We start from the raw sequence: 15675 nt of genomic DNA, 5'->3' as shown, positions 1-15675 counted from the left end.
AGCAACGATAATACTTTAACCATTGAAGACATTGCGGCTCAACAGCAACAAATAGGTGAATCAATTCGTGTCATTGTCCGCAACTATAATAAGTATAGTCCCACTAGGAAGACATTCGACTACCTAAACAAGAAAAAGGGTCAGTTGGAGAATTTGTGGGAGGAATTTGAGAAAAACGATACCATATTCCGAGACAAATTTTCGGAACACATTCATCACGAGTATTTCAAACAGGAATATTTCGAACTGGTGCGTAAGGCTGCGGAGCTCACTATGAGTGATATAAGACGTCGACTTCTAATCACTGAAGAGATTGAAGATGGGTCAGGCAAGGCAACAAATCAAGAAAAAAATACCAAGGGCAAACAAGACGAAACTCAGACCTTTAGTTTGGATATTCCAGCAGGAAAAGGAGCAATTCCAAAACAGCAAGAGAGAAGTATCCGAAATACAAGTACGGAATCCCAAAATATATTTAGTACTCAGATGAACCACAAGACACGGTTTCATTTAATACTAAATATATTGAAGAGATCGTTGGACAAAGTCGATGAGGAGTCATTATTGAATAAAACTCTACCTACAATTCCGCCAAATAAAATTACAAAGTTTGGAGCAGAATTGAGACGAGATCAACTGTTTATATCGCAATTAAGATCAGGAATTGGATACAAAGAAAGTAGTGAACTACTTCAAGATACAAGAGAGGCTAGAGGAGACGTTATTGATGTTAGCAACAAGCACCGTACCATCCCAAGAAATATCAATTGAGCAAAAACCTCTTAATATAATGATGAAGCTGCCAAAAATTGAGCTCCCTAAATTTGATGGAGAATACTTGAATTGGTTGCAATTTCATGACTTATTCAAGCAAAATGATTCATGATCAACCTATCCCACCAGCACAAAAATTATATTTCCTGAGGGCAAATGTTACAGGAAAGGCCCAAGAGCTAATTCAAAATTTCAAGCCTACGGATAGTAACTACGAGGTAGCTTGGGGTGTCCTTGTTGAACGCTTCAACAATAAAAGATTGTTACTGACTGCACAGTTAAACAAGTTATTGATGCAGTCAGTTACTACAGCGACAAGTTCCAGCTTACGAAGACTACACGACAACACGAAGGAGTGTCTGCAAGTTATCACTAACCTTAATGTTGATATTGAAAGCTGGGATCCAATAGTTGTGCATCTTCTATTGCAAAAATTGGACAGAGAGCACAGGAAAAAATTTGAGTTCGCGATCAAATATCCAAGAAGCAGTCCTACCATTGAAGAGTTCCTGAAGTTTATTGAGTCAAGATTCCAGACTCTAGAGGCCATTAACCCCAAAGATGAGAGGTTTAGTTTTGCAGATTAAAAAAACCTCGAACACTCCACCCTCAAAAATATATTATTAATGAATGAAATTTAGAATCAAAAATAAAATTAAGAAACAAACTTCAGTGTCCATAAAAGATACCAAATATAACAAATTTTTAAATCTTGATGGCTTAGCCGCCGCCGCTGCAAGAGGTTTTTCGTTCAATCTGCCTGTGCCACCTTATGTTCAAGGGTAATTCCTCTTGCGATCAATTGACAAATCTTCCTAGAGTAATTCTTGTCATGAAAACTGCTTTCCCAAATTGCCGTTCGGACTTGACATAAAAGCTATAGGTCCCCTTAGTGCCTGAAATGACTTGCACAAAGGAATGTGAGGTCGATGCCGCACCTTATTTATTTTATTTAACTACATAGGGATATATTCATAAATACTCAGATATGTTTAGCTGAAGAGAACCGTTTGGCAATACGAGAAAGCCAACTGGGATGGTCTCAATAATTACTTCTGGATCTTTAACTGGTCACTATGCTTCCTCGATAGTGACGTTGACGCCAGCGCTGACATGATCACAAGTTGGATTCTCCTGCGAATGAGAACTTTTATCCCGAATAGGGTTAAAAGCATCAGACGGTTCCTATGCTCGTTGTAAATGACACTCCATTTGTTAGCTCTTTGGAAAAAACTAATCTCTTTTTTAGGCAGTTCGCCTCCAATTTAACGCTACCAGTGAGTGCTATGACTCCGCCTGTACTTGAGCGAGTTAGTAATTCTATGGGGCAAATCCTTTTTTGCATTCATACTCTAGAGAGAGTCCTAAAAGATCTTAACATACACATAAATCCAATGGTCCGGATGGCATTCCCGCTATTGTTCTGAAAAGGTGTTCTACAACGCTGGCAAGGCCACTGCATAAGCTTTTTCATCTGTCCTACTCCTCAGGTCTCGTTCCGAGCGGATGGAAAACTGCATTTTGTCCCAAAAAAGGCTAAACTTCCTCACCGTGTGATTACCGACCGATTGCACTTCTTTCCTCCTGGAAAAACGCTGATTAATTATCAGCTCAAGAAATATCTCGAAAATCGAAAGCTTCTTAATGACCGACAATACGGCTTTCGTAGCAATAGGTCCATTAGTAATCTCATGGTTCATCTCACCGAACAGTGGAACAAATCTTTACATCTTTTTGGAGAAAGTAAGATTTTTGCACTTGATAATTCAAAAGCATTTGATAGGGTTTGACATCAGGCTCTCTTATCGCAAATGCATGCTTTCGGTTTTCATGAATCCCTCCTTCATTGGATTAGTAATTACCTTTCGAATCGTTCAATACAAGTGGTATTGGATGGTTTCAAGTCTGAAAACCACAAAATAAATGCTGGTGTGCCCCAGGGCTCCGTTTTACCTCCAACACTATTTCTCATTTTTATTAATGATCTTTTGTCTGCAACTTCTAATCCAATACATTGTTTCGCTGACGATAGTACTCTTAGCTTTTCATATTTGTTTCCAGACTCACAACCCTCCTCTTTTGATGTGGAACTGCAACGGCAAAATATGATCAGCTTATTAGATTCCGACCTAACAGCATTGTACAATGGGGAATAAGAAACCGCGTGGAATTTAATGCTTCGAAAACCCAATGTTGTCTTGTATCGTTAAAGCAAGATATACCCCCCTTGCCATTATCCATAGATGGCACTTGCATCGAGGAGACTGAACATCTCGATATTCTCAGCACGTGTATCACCAACCATACCTTTTGTAGAATGATCACATACGGGATGTCGCCAAAAATGCCGCAAGATGTTTGGATTTTCTAAAGCGATTCAAGAACTTTATCTCCCCCGCTGATCTGGCAGTTATTTGCAAGCCTTACATATATACGTCCAAAGTTTGAGTATAACTCCCATATTTTCGCTGGTGCTCCTGCAACTTACTTAAGCCTCTTGGATAGTATTGAATGTAGCATTTAGATTGATTGGTGATATTACCATCATAAGATCATTTAAGTCGCTTGAACATCGTCGAAGTGTTTCTTGTCTCACCCTCTTTTGCAGTTATTTTAATGATTTATGGTCTAGAGAAATATCCAGTTGCATTTCTCCCCTTAAACAGTTCAACCATTATACTTTCAAGTACAGAGATTCGTTCTTTAGCCGTACTATGCGAATGTGGAATTCCACAGTCTGTCTTTCCCAGCCATTGCAATATTCAGGAATTCAAAACCAATGTGCACCGACACCTAACAACCCCTCTCTCCCTTTCCTAGTGCTTTTAGTGCTTATTGTAGTAATCAACTTTTTGTAGGAAGTAGATTAAAATGGATAAACACGATCAAAACCAATTGGCTCAGATCTGGTTCAATTTGGGTAAATAAAATTGTGGAGCCTTGGCTCGTTGGCTGGAGCTCGTTGATTTTTAACTTGCTGAAAATCTAAATAAAGCCACCTCAATTTCCCCATAAACAGTCGATTTAAGACAGGCTCGGGCCCATTTCATTTGGATCTTTGGCTTTCCATCCATATTCATTTAAGAGTTCTATTATATTTTTATTATTACCAGAATTGTTGTTACTGTAATTTTGATCGAAAGATATGAACTCCAACAAAAATTTTTTAGCGTGTTCTTCATATAATAAAAACATAAGATCAATTCCTTAATTAAAGACGCCCGCCATCTAAAATCAAATCAAATTTGTTATTATTGTAAAATTGAATTTTCAATAAATAATCTCAATATTTCACCGGACGATATTGGTAGCCCCTCCAGGTTGGGGGTTGTGCCATCGGGGTGACTTCCTGGCAGCGTAAAGACATCATAGTTGCGAAGCACCAACAAGTCTCGGATACGGACGGATTTACTGTTGACAACCTACGCAAACGAATTAAGCACAACGAACTTCGGATATGAACGTGGAATGTTAGGTCCCTTAACAGACCACGTGCGGCCGAAGAATTAGCGCAGGCCCTAGATTGCTACAAAGCAGACATCACCGCCAACTGCGATATTTACCATGCTGACTGCTACCACGAAAACCAACAGCGCTTAATTGAATGCTGCATCAATGAGCGCCTCATGCCCATACACATCAAGTCTAAATTCGTTAACATTAGCCTAATATGCGCGCACGCCCCCACAGAAGAGAAAAATGGCAACACCAAAGATATGTTATTCGAGCTCTTAGACAAAACATAAAGCAGTGTCCTAGCTACGATATTAAAACTGTCCTGGGTGATTTTAATGCCAAGCTATAGGAAGGAAAGACATCTTTGGTGGAATAATCGGGAAGAACAGCCTGTACGACAACACTTCCGATAACGGATCCAGGCTCATAGATTTTGCTGCGGGGTGAAACGTCAAAGTAGAAAGTACGCGTTTTCCACACCTCAACATCCACAAAGGAACATGGAGTTCTCCAGATCAATCTACCGTCAACCAGATTGACCATCGACGCCAGGACACCGAAGAGATAACATCGACTCGGACCACTACCTCTTTGTAGCCGTGGTATATCACTTCGGGCCGAGCTCTTTAAAGCAGCTGGAGATAAGTTGGTTAGGAGCATGCACCAACTTATCTGTAAGATATGGTCGGAAGAAAGCATGCCCGATAAATGGAACCTCAGTATTGTTTGCCCGATCCTGAAAAAAGGAGACCCTTTAAACTGCACCAACTATAGAGGAATCAGTCTACTTAACATCGCCAACACAATCTTCTCTGCCGTAATATGTGAACGTCTAAAGCCCATCGTCAACAACCTGACGTCCTTATGAGTGTGGTTTAAGACCAGGAAAGTCCACAGTTGATGAAATATTCACATTACGGCAGATCCTGGAAAAACCCCAAGAACACCAAATCAACATCAACCATCTTTTCATCGATTTCAAGGCCGCATATGACAGCATATACAGGGACGAGCTGTATAGAGCCATGTCTAGTTTTGGCATCCCTGCCAACCCCGTCTGTTTGTGCATGGAGAATTCACGCTGCTCCATAAAGGTTGGAAACAACTTAACAGAACCTTTCAATGCCAAAAAAAGGTTTTAGACAAGGTGATGCGCTGTCATGTGATTTTTTTAACATCGTGCTTGAAAGAATATTGCAGAGCTTAAACGTCAACACTAGAATCACTATCTTTCAAAAGTCTGTCCAATTACTAGCATATGCTGATGAAATTAAAATAATCGGAAGAACTCAGCGTGATGTTAATGGGGCATTGTGAGTATTGAGGCAGAGGCGGAAAAAATAGGTTAAACGGTTAATGAGGGCAAAACAAAGTACATGCTGTCATCAAGAAAGAACCTAAAAGGCCGACACGTCTTGGTTAAAACGTCATCATCAACAGACGTAACTTTGAGGTATTCAAGGACTTCGTCGACCTAGGCTCCACTCTAAACGCAGAAAACAACACCAGCGCTGAGATCAAAAGAAGAATAACTCTTCCTAACCACTGTTTCTTTTAACTAAGAAAGCAATTGAGTGGTAAGGTCCTCTCTCGAGGGACCAAAGTGTTGCCGTATAAGACCCTTATCATCCCGTCCTGCTATACGGTGCAGAAGCATGGACTATGACAAAAGCGGATGAAAACACCTTGGGTCGGTTCGAGAGAAAAGGTCTTCGTGTGATCTACGGCCCCGTATGCATCGAAGGAGAGTGGAGGAGAAGATGGAACGACGAGCTGTACGGGCCGTTCAGCAACGTAGACTTAGCCAGAAGGGTAAAAGTCCAAGAACTAAGATGGCTGGGTCACGTAGAGCGCTTGAAAACCAATGCTCCGGCTCGGAATCTTTCGTACGTTTCACTCTCCCAAACCCTTTTGTTTACATTGTTGTATTTGTAATTTTGACAATTAGTCCATGAATAGATGTGAAAACAAACAAAAAAAAAAACGATGCCGTGGGCTAGCGGGACTTTGCAAAGCAAAAACAAAATGGGGAGGCTAATAAGTTTTTTTTCAGGTTTTTCTTTTTACTTTTTTCGTTGAAAAAGTCAGTTTTAGGCTTTAATTTTGCACTCATTTTGTTGATAGCAAACCAATGTACATTTTTGCCTTGAAAAAAGCATGTTCAACATCATTTTATTGTAATTTATTCACTAATTTAGAGTAATCACTACGAAATTCTTGAAATTTCATAATTAACCTCGAATTATTGTATCAAAGATGCGTTCGAAGAACCATCAAAGTAAGGATGCGAACGCAATTTTTTTGTATTGAATTCTAATAAATTTTCGTTAATGAACGGCCCAAATATTTTGTTTGCAAGTAATCAAAATCTGTATTAATTTAACTAATCCAAGTATATTTATGGTTTGTTTTTAATGATTTAAGCTTGCAACTATTCTTCAATTCCATTTTGATTAATAAATATTAAGTTTAAAAAAAGAGTTATAATCGAAAAAACCTTATCCATAACATTTTTGATTGTTGGATGCATACATTTGTCTGCTATAAAAAAAAACTTTGCATCAAAGGAACACGAATGTTTCAAAAAACTAATCAGAACGATTATAGCGAACCTGTTGAATAAATGCAGAACAAATAAAATGAAAATTTTGACATATATCACAAAATGAAAACGTGAAAAAATCTTTCTAAATTCATGTTCAACTCATCAATAGATCAAATAATCGACATTGATGTTTATTGTTGACGTAAAGAAGTTTTTTTAGTGAATTCCCACAGTTTAACGCAAAATATAATTTTCATTCATTCCGTAAAAATGTTTAGTTACCAAAGTTCAAGTTAACTTATTATTGTTTAAAGGGTATGTTTAATAAAAGTGCTGCTAATAATAACAAAATTAATGAGTTACGTATATATTAAAAATGCTTTACACAAAGGAACTTAATTTTAAAGCATGGTTACCTAAAATTTGTATTTCAAAATCTAACTACAAACGAAATCCTAACTCTAACATAGTACCTCAAAAAGAAATGTTCACTTATATTCCTGCAACAAACGAAACTAAAATTTGGTCTTGCAACTATCGAACTGCTTAAATGATGAAAGTACTAATTTAATTGAGGAATCTAAACTAGCTAAAGTTGGCAATGGAACTTTACAAGTATGCTTCTCGTAATCTCGTAGCATTGTCTGTACAAACAAATACGAAGGCATCCGCCTATTGTTTCCACCTGAACTTCTAATGTCGCCAAAAAAATGCTCTGAGCCAACTACACCTGAAAAAATTGTCTGTTTTGTCGTTTTACAAAGTATTGTGTTACACTTTTGTCCATTTCCAATTATACTTTACCAGTTGCAGCTCATATTGCGTTCGCAAATAATTTAAGTAAATAAAAACCAGCACTAATAAATCATTATATATGTATTTGGTCAATCTTATTTTATATCCATTAACAACATTTATTTGGATTGAAATTAAAAAGCTATATAAATCTTCCAATTTAAGACCGTGTCAGCACTTCAGATTCTGTTGGTTAAAATTGTTTACTTTTTGAACGAGGCCATAAAACATTCTAAATAAAGCATTTACATGTGCCTGCAGACTATAATGAAGCATTTTGATGGGGCGGAACACTAAATGTGAGAATGTGTTTGGTTTTTGCATCATTTCACGCACACTTTCTCACATTTCGTGTGTACTTAGCTTGTAGGCAAACCGAAATGTCAGTCTGAGATTCCGATCTTGGTAATGGAGTATTTTTGCCTTCGCACAAAAATGCAACATTTACTCTTATCATCGTCTTCGGAACAGTATGATGTCATAGCTCTCACAGAAACTTGGCTCACTCCTAATCAGCATAACGCAGAGATGTTCAATACTACTCAGTACTCTATATATCGCAAAGACAGATGTTCTCACTCAACTGGATTATCCAGGGGTGGAGGAGTTTTAATCGCAATTCGATCTGTTCATGCGTCAAGTCAATTAAATCTCCTTTCATCATCTTTTGATTCAGATCAATTAATTATAAAAATGTTATTTGATAATAAAGAAATCTATATTATGTTAAGCTATATTCCCCCAAGAAGCTCGCTGGATTTATATAAAGAGCATGTAAATAACTGTAAACATTATTTATCGAATTTAAGTCACAATCAAAATTGTATTATACTTGGTGATTTTAATCTGCCAACTATTGATTGGAATTTTGACTCAGATGAATTACAATTAATACCATTCAACGTTAATAAGGATTATGCTTCTGAAGTCATAGATTCTTTTGCATCATTTGATTTGAAACAAATTAATTACTGTAAAAATAGTTTAAACAGAATTTTAGATCTAATATTTGTGGATAAAGAATTGATTATATCTACTGAAGAAGCTGTTTTTCCAATATTCTCAAATTCTATCCATCATCTAGCTTTAGTCTTTGAATGTAAAATTTTAAAATATTTTAAAAGTAATACAATTAATTCATTTAAATACAATTATAATAAGGCAAATTTTTCTGGTATAGCGCGTTATATAGACCATCTATCGTTGCCATCAAATTCAAATAATTTTGACTTAGCTTCATTTTATAATACTTTTCTTGTCACTTTAAAAACGGCAATTGATATTTTTGTTCCAAAAAAACTAACTAAAAATAACTCAAAGCCACCTTGGTTCAATAAGAGATTGATTAATTTGAAGAATAAAAAGAATAAAACTTATAAAATGCTGCGAAATTCTGGGTTAAATGATAGTTTGCGGACAAATTATGTTACTCTAGAAAAAAGTTTTAATGTGTTAAATAATTTCCTTTATAAGAATTACATATTTGCAATCGAATCTAAATTAAAAACTAACAGCAAAACTTTTTGGACTTTCATCAAGACAAAAAAAAAATAGTAATGGAATACCAAAGAATATGGAATATTTAGGTTCACAATACACAAATTTATCAGACATTTGTAATGCTTTTTCGAATTTTTTTCAATCAAATTATCTAAGTTCAATTCAAACTGACAGTTTTGAAAATGTTGATTCTAATAGCAGCATCAACATTGGCAGCATACACATTTCCTTACAAGAAACTGAAAAGGCTTTATCTGGTCTTACTGAAGATACTTCTGCCGGTCCCGATGAAGTTCCAGCTGTACTTCTAAAGAATTGTGCTTCTTCGATTGCTAGGTTTTTGTGTTTTATTTATAATACATCGGTTGAAAAAGGAGAATTTCTGAGTGACTGGAAAACTTCCTTTATTACTCCAATATATAAAAGTGGTTCGAAAAAAGATATTTCAAATTATAGGCCAATTAGTAAATTATCAGTGATTCCTAAGTTGTTTGAAAAACTTATTTGTGATAAACTTAGTTTTCTGTTAAAAGAAACAATATCTCCCTATCAACATGGCTTTATGTCTGGAAAGTCAACTTACACAAATTTAACACTTTTTACAAACTTTGTTCTAAATAATATCGAAAATGGTTATCAAGTGGATGTAATCTTCACAGATTTTGCAAAAGCATTTGACAGGGTAGATCATAAATTATTGATACATAAACTTAATCAAACAGGTTTTCATTCCAAAATGCTAAATTGGTTCAGTTCGTATCTTAAAGAACGCACTCAACATGTTAAAATTGATTCTACAGTTTCTAAATCAATAAGGGTGACATCTGGAGTTCCTCAAGGAAGCCATCTTGGTCCTCTCCTGTTTCTCATTTTTATTAATGATCTACCTTCTGCTTTTTCTACCTCATCATGTCTTTTGTTTGCAGATGATCTTAAAATATTTTCATGTATTAAGAATCCGTTTGATTGTTATCTGTTACAAGAAGACCTTAATAGGCTTTCGCAATGGTGCAATAAAAACAAACTTCTTCTCAATGTTTCGAAATGTCAAAGTTTTACGTTTACTCGTTGTTTATCTCCTATTTTGTCTGATTATGTTTTAGAAGATATCGTGTTAAAAAAAGTAAATGAAAAGAAAGATCTAGGCGTTATTTTTGACTCTTACTTAGGATTCAACAAACATGTTGATTTTATAGTCAACAAAGCTAATTCAATGTTAGGGTTTGTTATTCGGAATTCGAAAGATTTAAAAGACCCGTATGCTCTTAAATCATTATACATCTCATATGTTAGATCAATTCTGGATTATTGTAGTGTAGTGTGGAATCCCTGTCATATCACGTACTCAGTAAGAATTGAGAGAGTCCAAAAGAGATTTACTCGATTTGTTGTTAAAAGGCTCGGTTGGAATATAGAAAATATGCCTCCTTACAATTCAAGATGTCAGCTTATTGGCTTACATACTCTCGAAAACCGTCGGAAAATATCTTCAATCATATTTATAAGAGATATTTTATGTTATCGCATCAATTGTTTGTGTTTGCTCAATTTGATCAGTCTTTATGCACCAAATCGTTGTCTAAGAAACCGAAATCTAAATCAATTGTTCATACAAGATTATCATACTACTAATTATGCCGCAAATGAGCCTATTAATCGCTGTATCAAAGAGATTAATGCTGTTATAGTTGAATTTGACTTTAATTTTCACTATACAAGAGAAATGTTCAAAAATATCTTAAATTTATATTTTATTAACAAATAATGTATGTACATATATGTAAACAAGTTATTGTAAGTTTCGTAGTCTGTAAGAGTAATTGTAACTCGATTGATGAATAAATAAATAATTTATAGTTTTGTTGGCTATAGATATTTATATTTACATATATAAAATAAAAAAAAAAAAACGAAACAAAACTAGTCTTAAGTTTATTTAACAAATTTTCAAAACCTTTTATCTTTCTTTCAAATATATCAAGTAACATAATATAATGAATTGCGAACTTTTAACAGCTGTTCATCATATTAAGGTCTAAGTAAATATTGTGTTTAATTAATAACGATAAAGAAAGACAGTTAAACAAATTTAATTTTTTTGTTTGTGCGCCGGTAAATCAAAGTGGTGCCGAACATTCCAAGAGTGTATTTTTCAAGTAATTGTCAAAAATACAAAGTATTTTTTATTTAATGTAGGTACTTTAAAACTTAAGTAGTTCTTCTTTGTAGTGGCCAGACATTTTCGAGTAGTTGCTCATAACTGTCTTTTTTTTGATTGTAGAATTATTATTGATAACTTTTCATTCAGAATTTGATAAAAATTCGAGCATCAAAAATCAGTTAGCCTTCTGCGTTTGCGGCTGCTAGTAGCAGCACTTTAACTCCTCCTGGAGCATAGGGCGGCAACCAGTTCTTTCCATCTCTCGCTATTCCTAGCACGATACCTCAGCTGGGACCACGTCTCCAAGTTTTGGGACAGAGCTTCCTTCATGACAGATGATCTTCATGTTTCTCTTGGTCTTCCAGGCCACTTTCTAACTGGATGATTCCATTGAAAACACTGCGTTACTATGTTAGCAAGCTTTCTCAATGTATGGCCAATTAAGCGCCACTTTCTCTGCGCGATGTCAACGTCCACTTTTGTTTGCCCAGTCCTGATGAGCCACAGTTCATCGTTAGATATGGTTTGTGGCAACCGGATGTTCAGGATGTAACCTAGACAGCGGTTGACAAAAATGTGTAACCTTATCCAGATGCCAGCAGAGCACTTCCACGTTTCGCAGGCATATAACAGCACGGATTTTACGTTGGACTCTTGGTACGGAGCGCTATTTTCCTGGAGTTCCAGACTCTAGAAAGCATTCCGAATGCACTACGGGCTTTATTTATTCTATTAGTGACATATAGGTCCGTTCCACCATCGAGTGCCAAATGGCTTCCCAGATAGTTGAACTGGGTGACCTTTTCTACTGCCACTTGTCTCTCAAAAGTCCAAATGGCTTAATGTTTTCTTCAGGCGCCATTCCCAGTCTCTCGTTTTCATCCACCGTAGCCGTCTTAACATCATCAATAGCAAGAAACATCAGACAATACATCACCCTGTCTTACTCACTGTCTCAAATGCATCGGAAAGCTGTCCATTGTGCAAAACGCAACACCTTGCGTTGTTGTAAGACTCTTTTATTATAGCAACAATTTTATCAGGAATGCCTCTAGCAACAAGCGATCTCCAGATAACATTACGATTCACGACTAACGCGATCGAAGGCCTTTTCAAAATCGACGAAATTGAGGTAAAGCGACGATTGGTACTCCGACGATTGTTCAAGAATAATTCTCAAGGTGGTAATGTGGTCAACACATGATCGACCACTGCAAAATCCCGCTGAGCGTAGACTCGATCTTAGATTTTATCCTCTCAATAATGATGGTTGCCATTAACTTTGGAAATACGGACAGAATGGTGATTCCACGCCAGTTATTGCAGTTCTTATTCCTTGGGAAATGTTTCGTTTTCCCAAACAGACTTAACAAGTGGCAACAAGATACCGGCAGCCAAGTCGGGATCCGCTTTGAGGAATTCGGCAGGTATGCCATCCAGAACAGCTGCTTTGTTGTTTTTTAAAAGGTGTATCGGGGTTCTTATTTCCGTCAATAATAATGCCTCTGGTAGATCTACGTATGTCCGGCAGTCGATGATTTGCATTACCGTTTGCATTTGTCATTGTTCAGAAATGTACAGAAGTGCTTCTTCCATCTCCGCAATTGATCTCCCATTGACACTAAAAGACTACCGTTCGTTTCACGAACAGAATGGTTGACACTATTTTGTTGGCCTACAAGATCTTTAGTGATTTTGTACAGCATCTTCATGTTACCTCTTTTTGCAGCTTCCTCAGCGATTTCTGCCAATTTGTCCGAGGTGTCTTGGGATATCCACAATCCTTATCTCTAGATTGCCTCGGTACCGTTTCAGATCCAGCTTCAATAAAAACTCTTTTTACCGTGCCTCAAAACGTCTTAATGGGAACATTTGCGTTTAAGCCCTCATTTGACGCCTTGTCGTTAAGAGTGTTTGAAAAATCACGGCAAGTATTTGGGTCACTAAAATCGATTGTATTGAATCTTTGTCTGGTGGCCATGTCTGTACGTCTCCGTATAGCAGCTGCTCGCAGTCAAATTGTCGCTAATAGCAGATGAAGGTCGCTTCCTGCATCTGCACGTCTCTTGTTTCTCACATCGCAAAGCGATTTCCTCCATCGTTGTTGTATTATAAAATGGTCGATTTGGTTATTTGTTCGACCGTCAGGGGATACCCAGGTAACTTTGTGGCAGGTCTTATGTAGAAAAAGGGTTCCACTTCCACTTCCACCAGCAGACGGGCATTACAAAAGTCGACAAGCATATTACCATGGCCATTTCGTTGTTCTATGCCTTGTCTAACCATAACTCGCTCAAGGACTGTGTTATCTAAGCCAACTTCGGCATTGAGGTCCCCCATGATGATAGTTATGTCACCCTTTGGAACTCTGCTGTAGACCGAGTTCAGTTGTGAGTAAAATGAGCTTTTGTTCTGTAACACTGGATGATGGTGAGTTTACGAATTCTGGAGTTAAACCTTGCTGTCATTATCCTAGCCGAAACTGGTTCCCAGGAAATTAAGCTTTTTTTAGCCTTATTATTCAGCATTATGCCAACACCATACAGTCTTTGCCCGCTACCTGTCTCATACTCCCAGAATACAGCATCCACGTCCGATTTGTTGCTGATCTAAGCTCTCCTTTTCCCCTCCACTTCGTTTTCATTTCACGTTCCACCTGTTTATAAATGCCCTGCCCATACAGAGACCGAACGTTCCATGCTCCAAATCTTTTGTTTTTACGATAGTCGAAATTATTTACCATGGTTATATTTGTGATATTTCGGTTTCTAGTTGCCGATTCAATATTAATATCATCACGATTGCCATTATTGTATGAAAAATGCCACACTTCCAAATACGATGTACGGTTTACAACAGCCGAAGGAACTGCAGAAGGATTTACCGATCGTAGTTAACCTCTTGGGGAATTATTACCATTCGTTGTCATGTTTTTACAAAAGAATAAATTCTCGCTCCACTAGGTGTTTTCCCGGATGTGGTTAATAACACTATCTGCATAATGTGTTAACTACATTATACACACATGCCTTCGATTCGAAAGGCAAACCCGTCTTTTGGATAGTCCAACACATACAATAAAACAACGCCACCCAATGTGGGAAACCACACGCCTTTTATAGCCGCCCAATACTGGTACAGACGCTACTTGCTGGTGCCGTTGGCCTTCTAGGAATAGGCTCATCCGCCACCAGTCTACCATGCCGTTGACCACTACTTGCAGTTCTTCCGGCTTTAGGGAGATTTTCTTCAACCCAAGGGCAAGTCAGTGCCCATGCCAGAAAAGCTGGGTTGTTTGCTTGTACCGGCAGCCATTCGGTCCCCTTTATGTGCGTTAGCGCTACCCACTCTCTACCACGTGGAGGTGCACATAGGGATTTTTCATTCTGTTAGCCTAGGACCACCACTGGTGGCGTTTCCTAGTGCTCTACTTTTAGAGAGCAAATCAGTAAGTGGTTGATCAAAATTTAAATTCAATTCTCCAAGATTGATTTATTAAAAAAAGACCCCAAAATTACCAAAAATCATTTTTGGGGTGAATTTTAACAATTTTAATGCGTTCAGATGACATAAGAGACTTGAAGGAAAGGCTTGTTTCTAGTATCTGATTGGCCAGCTGCCAACAAATTGCTTTCCAATCAAGGCAACTTTATTGGAAAGTTGACTGGAAAGTTAGTCCAGTCCACTTACATATGTCGAAATAACAGCTAATCATATTTTTTATTCAGTTGAAAGCTGAACTTTATTACTCTGTAATTTAATTATATTGGCAATATGCCAAACTCGTCCGTTTGTGCAGGATGACCATGGAGAATTCACGCTGCTCCATAAAGGTTGGAAATAACTTAACAGAACATTTCGATTTCAAAAAAGGTTTTAGACAAGGTGAGCCGCTGTCATGTGATTTTTTTTAACATTGTGCTTGAAAGAGTAGTGCAGAGCTCACACGTCAACACTAGAGGCACTATCTTTCAAAAGTCTGTCCAATTACTGGCATATGCTGATGACATTGATATAATCGGAAGAACTCAGCGTGATGTCAATGGGGCTTTTGTGAGTATTGAGGCAGAGGCGACAAAAATGGGTTTAACGGTTAATGACGTCTAGAAAGGAAATACAACACCGACGTCTTGGTCAAAACGTCACAATCGACAGACGTAACTTTGAGGTAGTCAAGGACTTCGTCTACCTAGGCTCCGATGTAAACGCAGAAAACAACACTGAACGCTGAGATCAAACGCAGAATAACTCTTGCTAATATTTACCAAATTCGTTTACTATTTTTTGTAGATTTAATTTTTTATGAAAAAAACGACTGTTGGAATTTTATAAAAAAAAAACTACTGAATATCGAAAACAATATTTTCTGTGAAATAAAAAAATTTGAAGACAATATTTTCAAAATTTGAAAAGCTATTTGAGTCGAGAGTAAATTTTTACCAAG

The sequence above is a fragment of the Eupeodes corollae genome, chromosome 1 (assembly GCF_945859685.1).
Source record: "Eupeodes corollae chromosome 1, idEupCoro1.1, whole genome shotgun sequence".
Classification (NCBI taxonomy): Eukaryota; Metazoa; Arthropoda; class Insecta; order Diptera; family Syrphidae; genus Eupeodes; species Eupeodes corollae.
Note: the sequence above shows the minus strand (reverse complement) of the source record.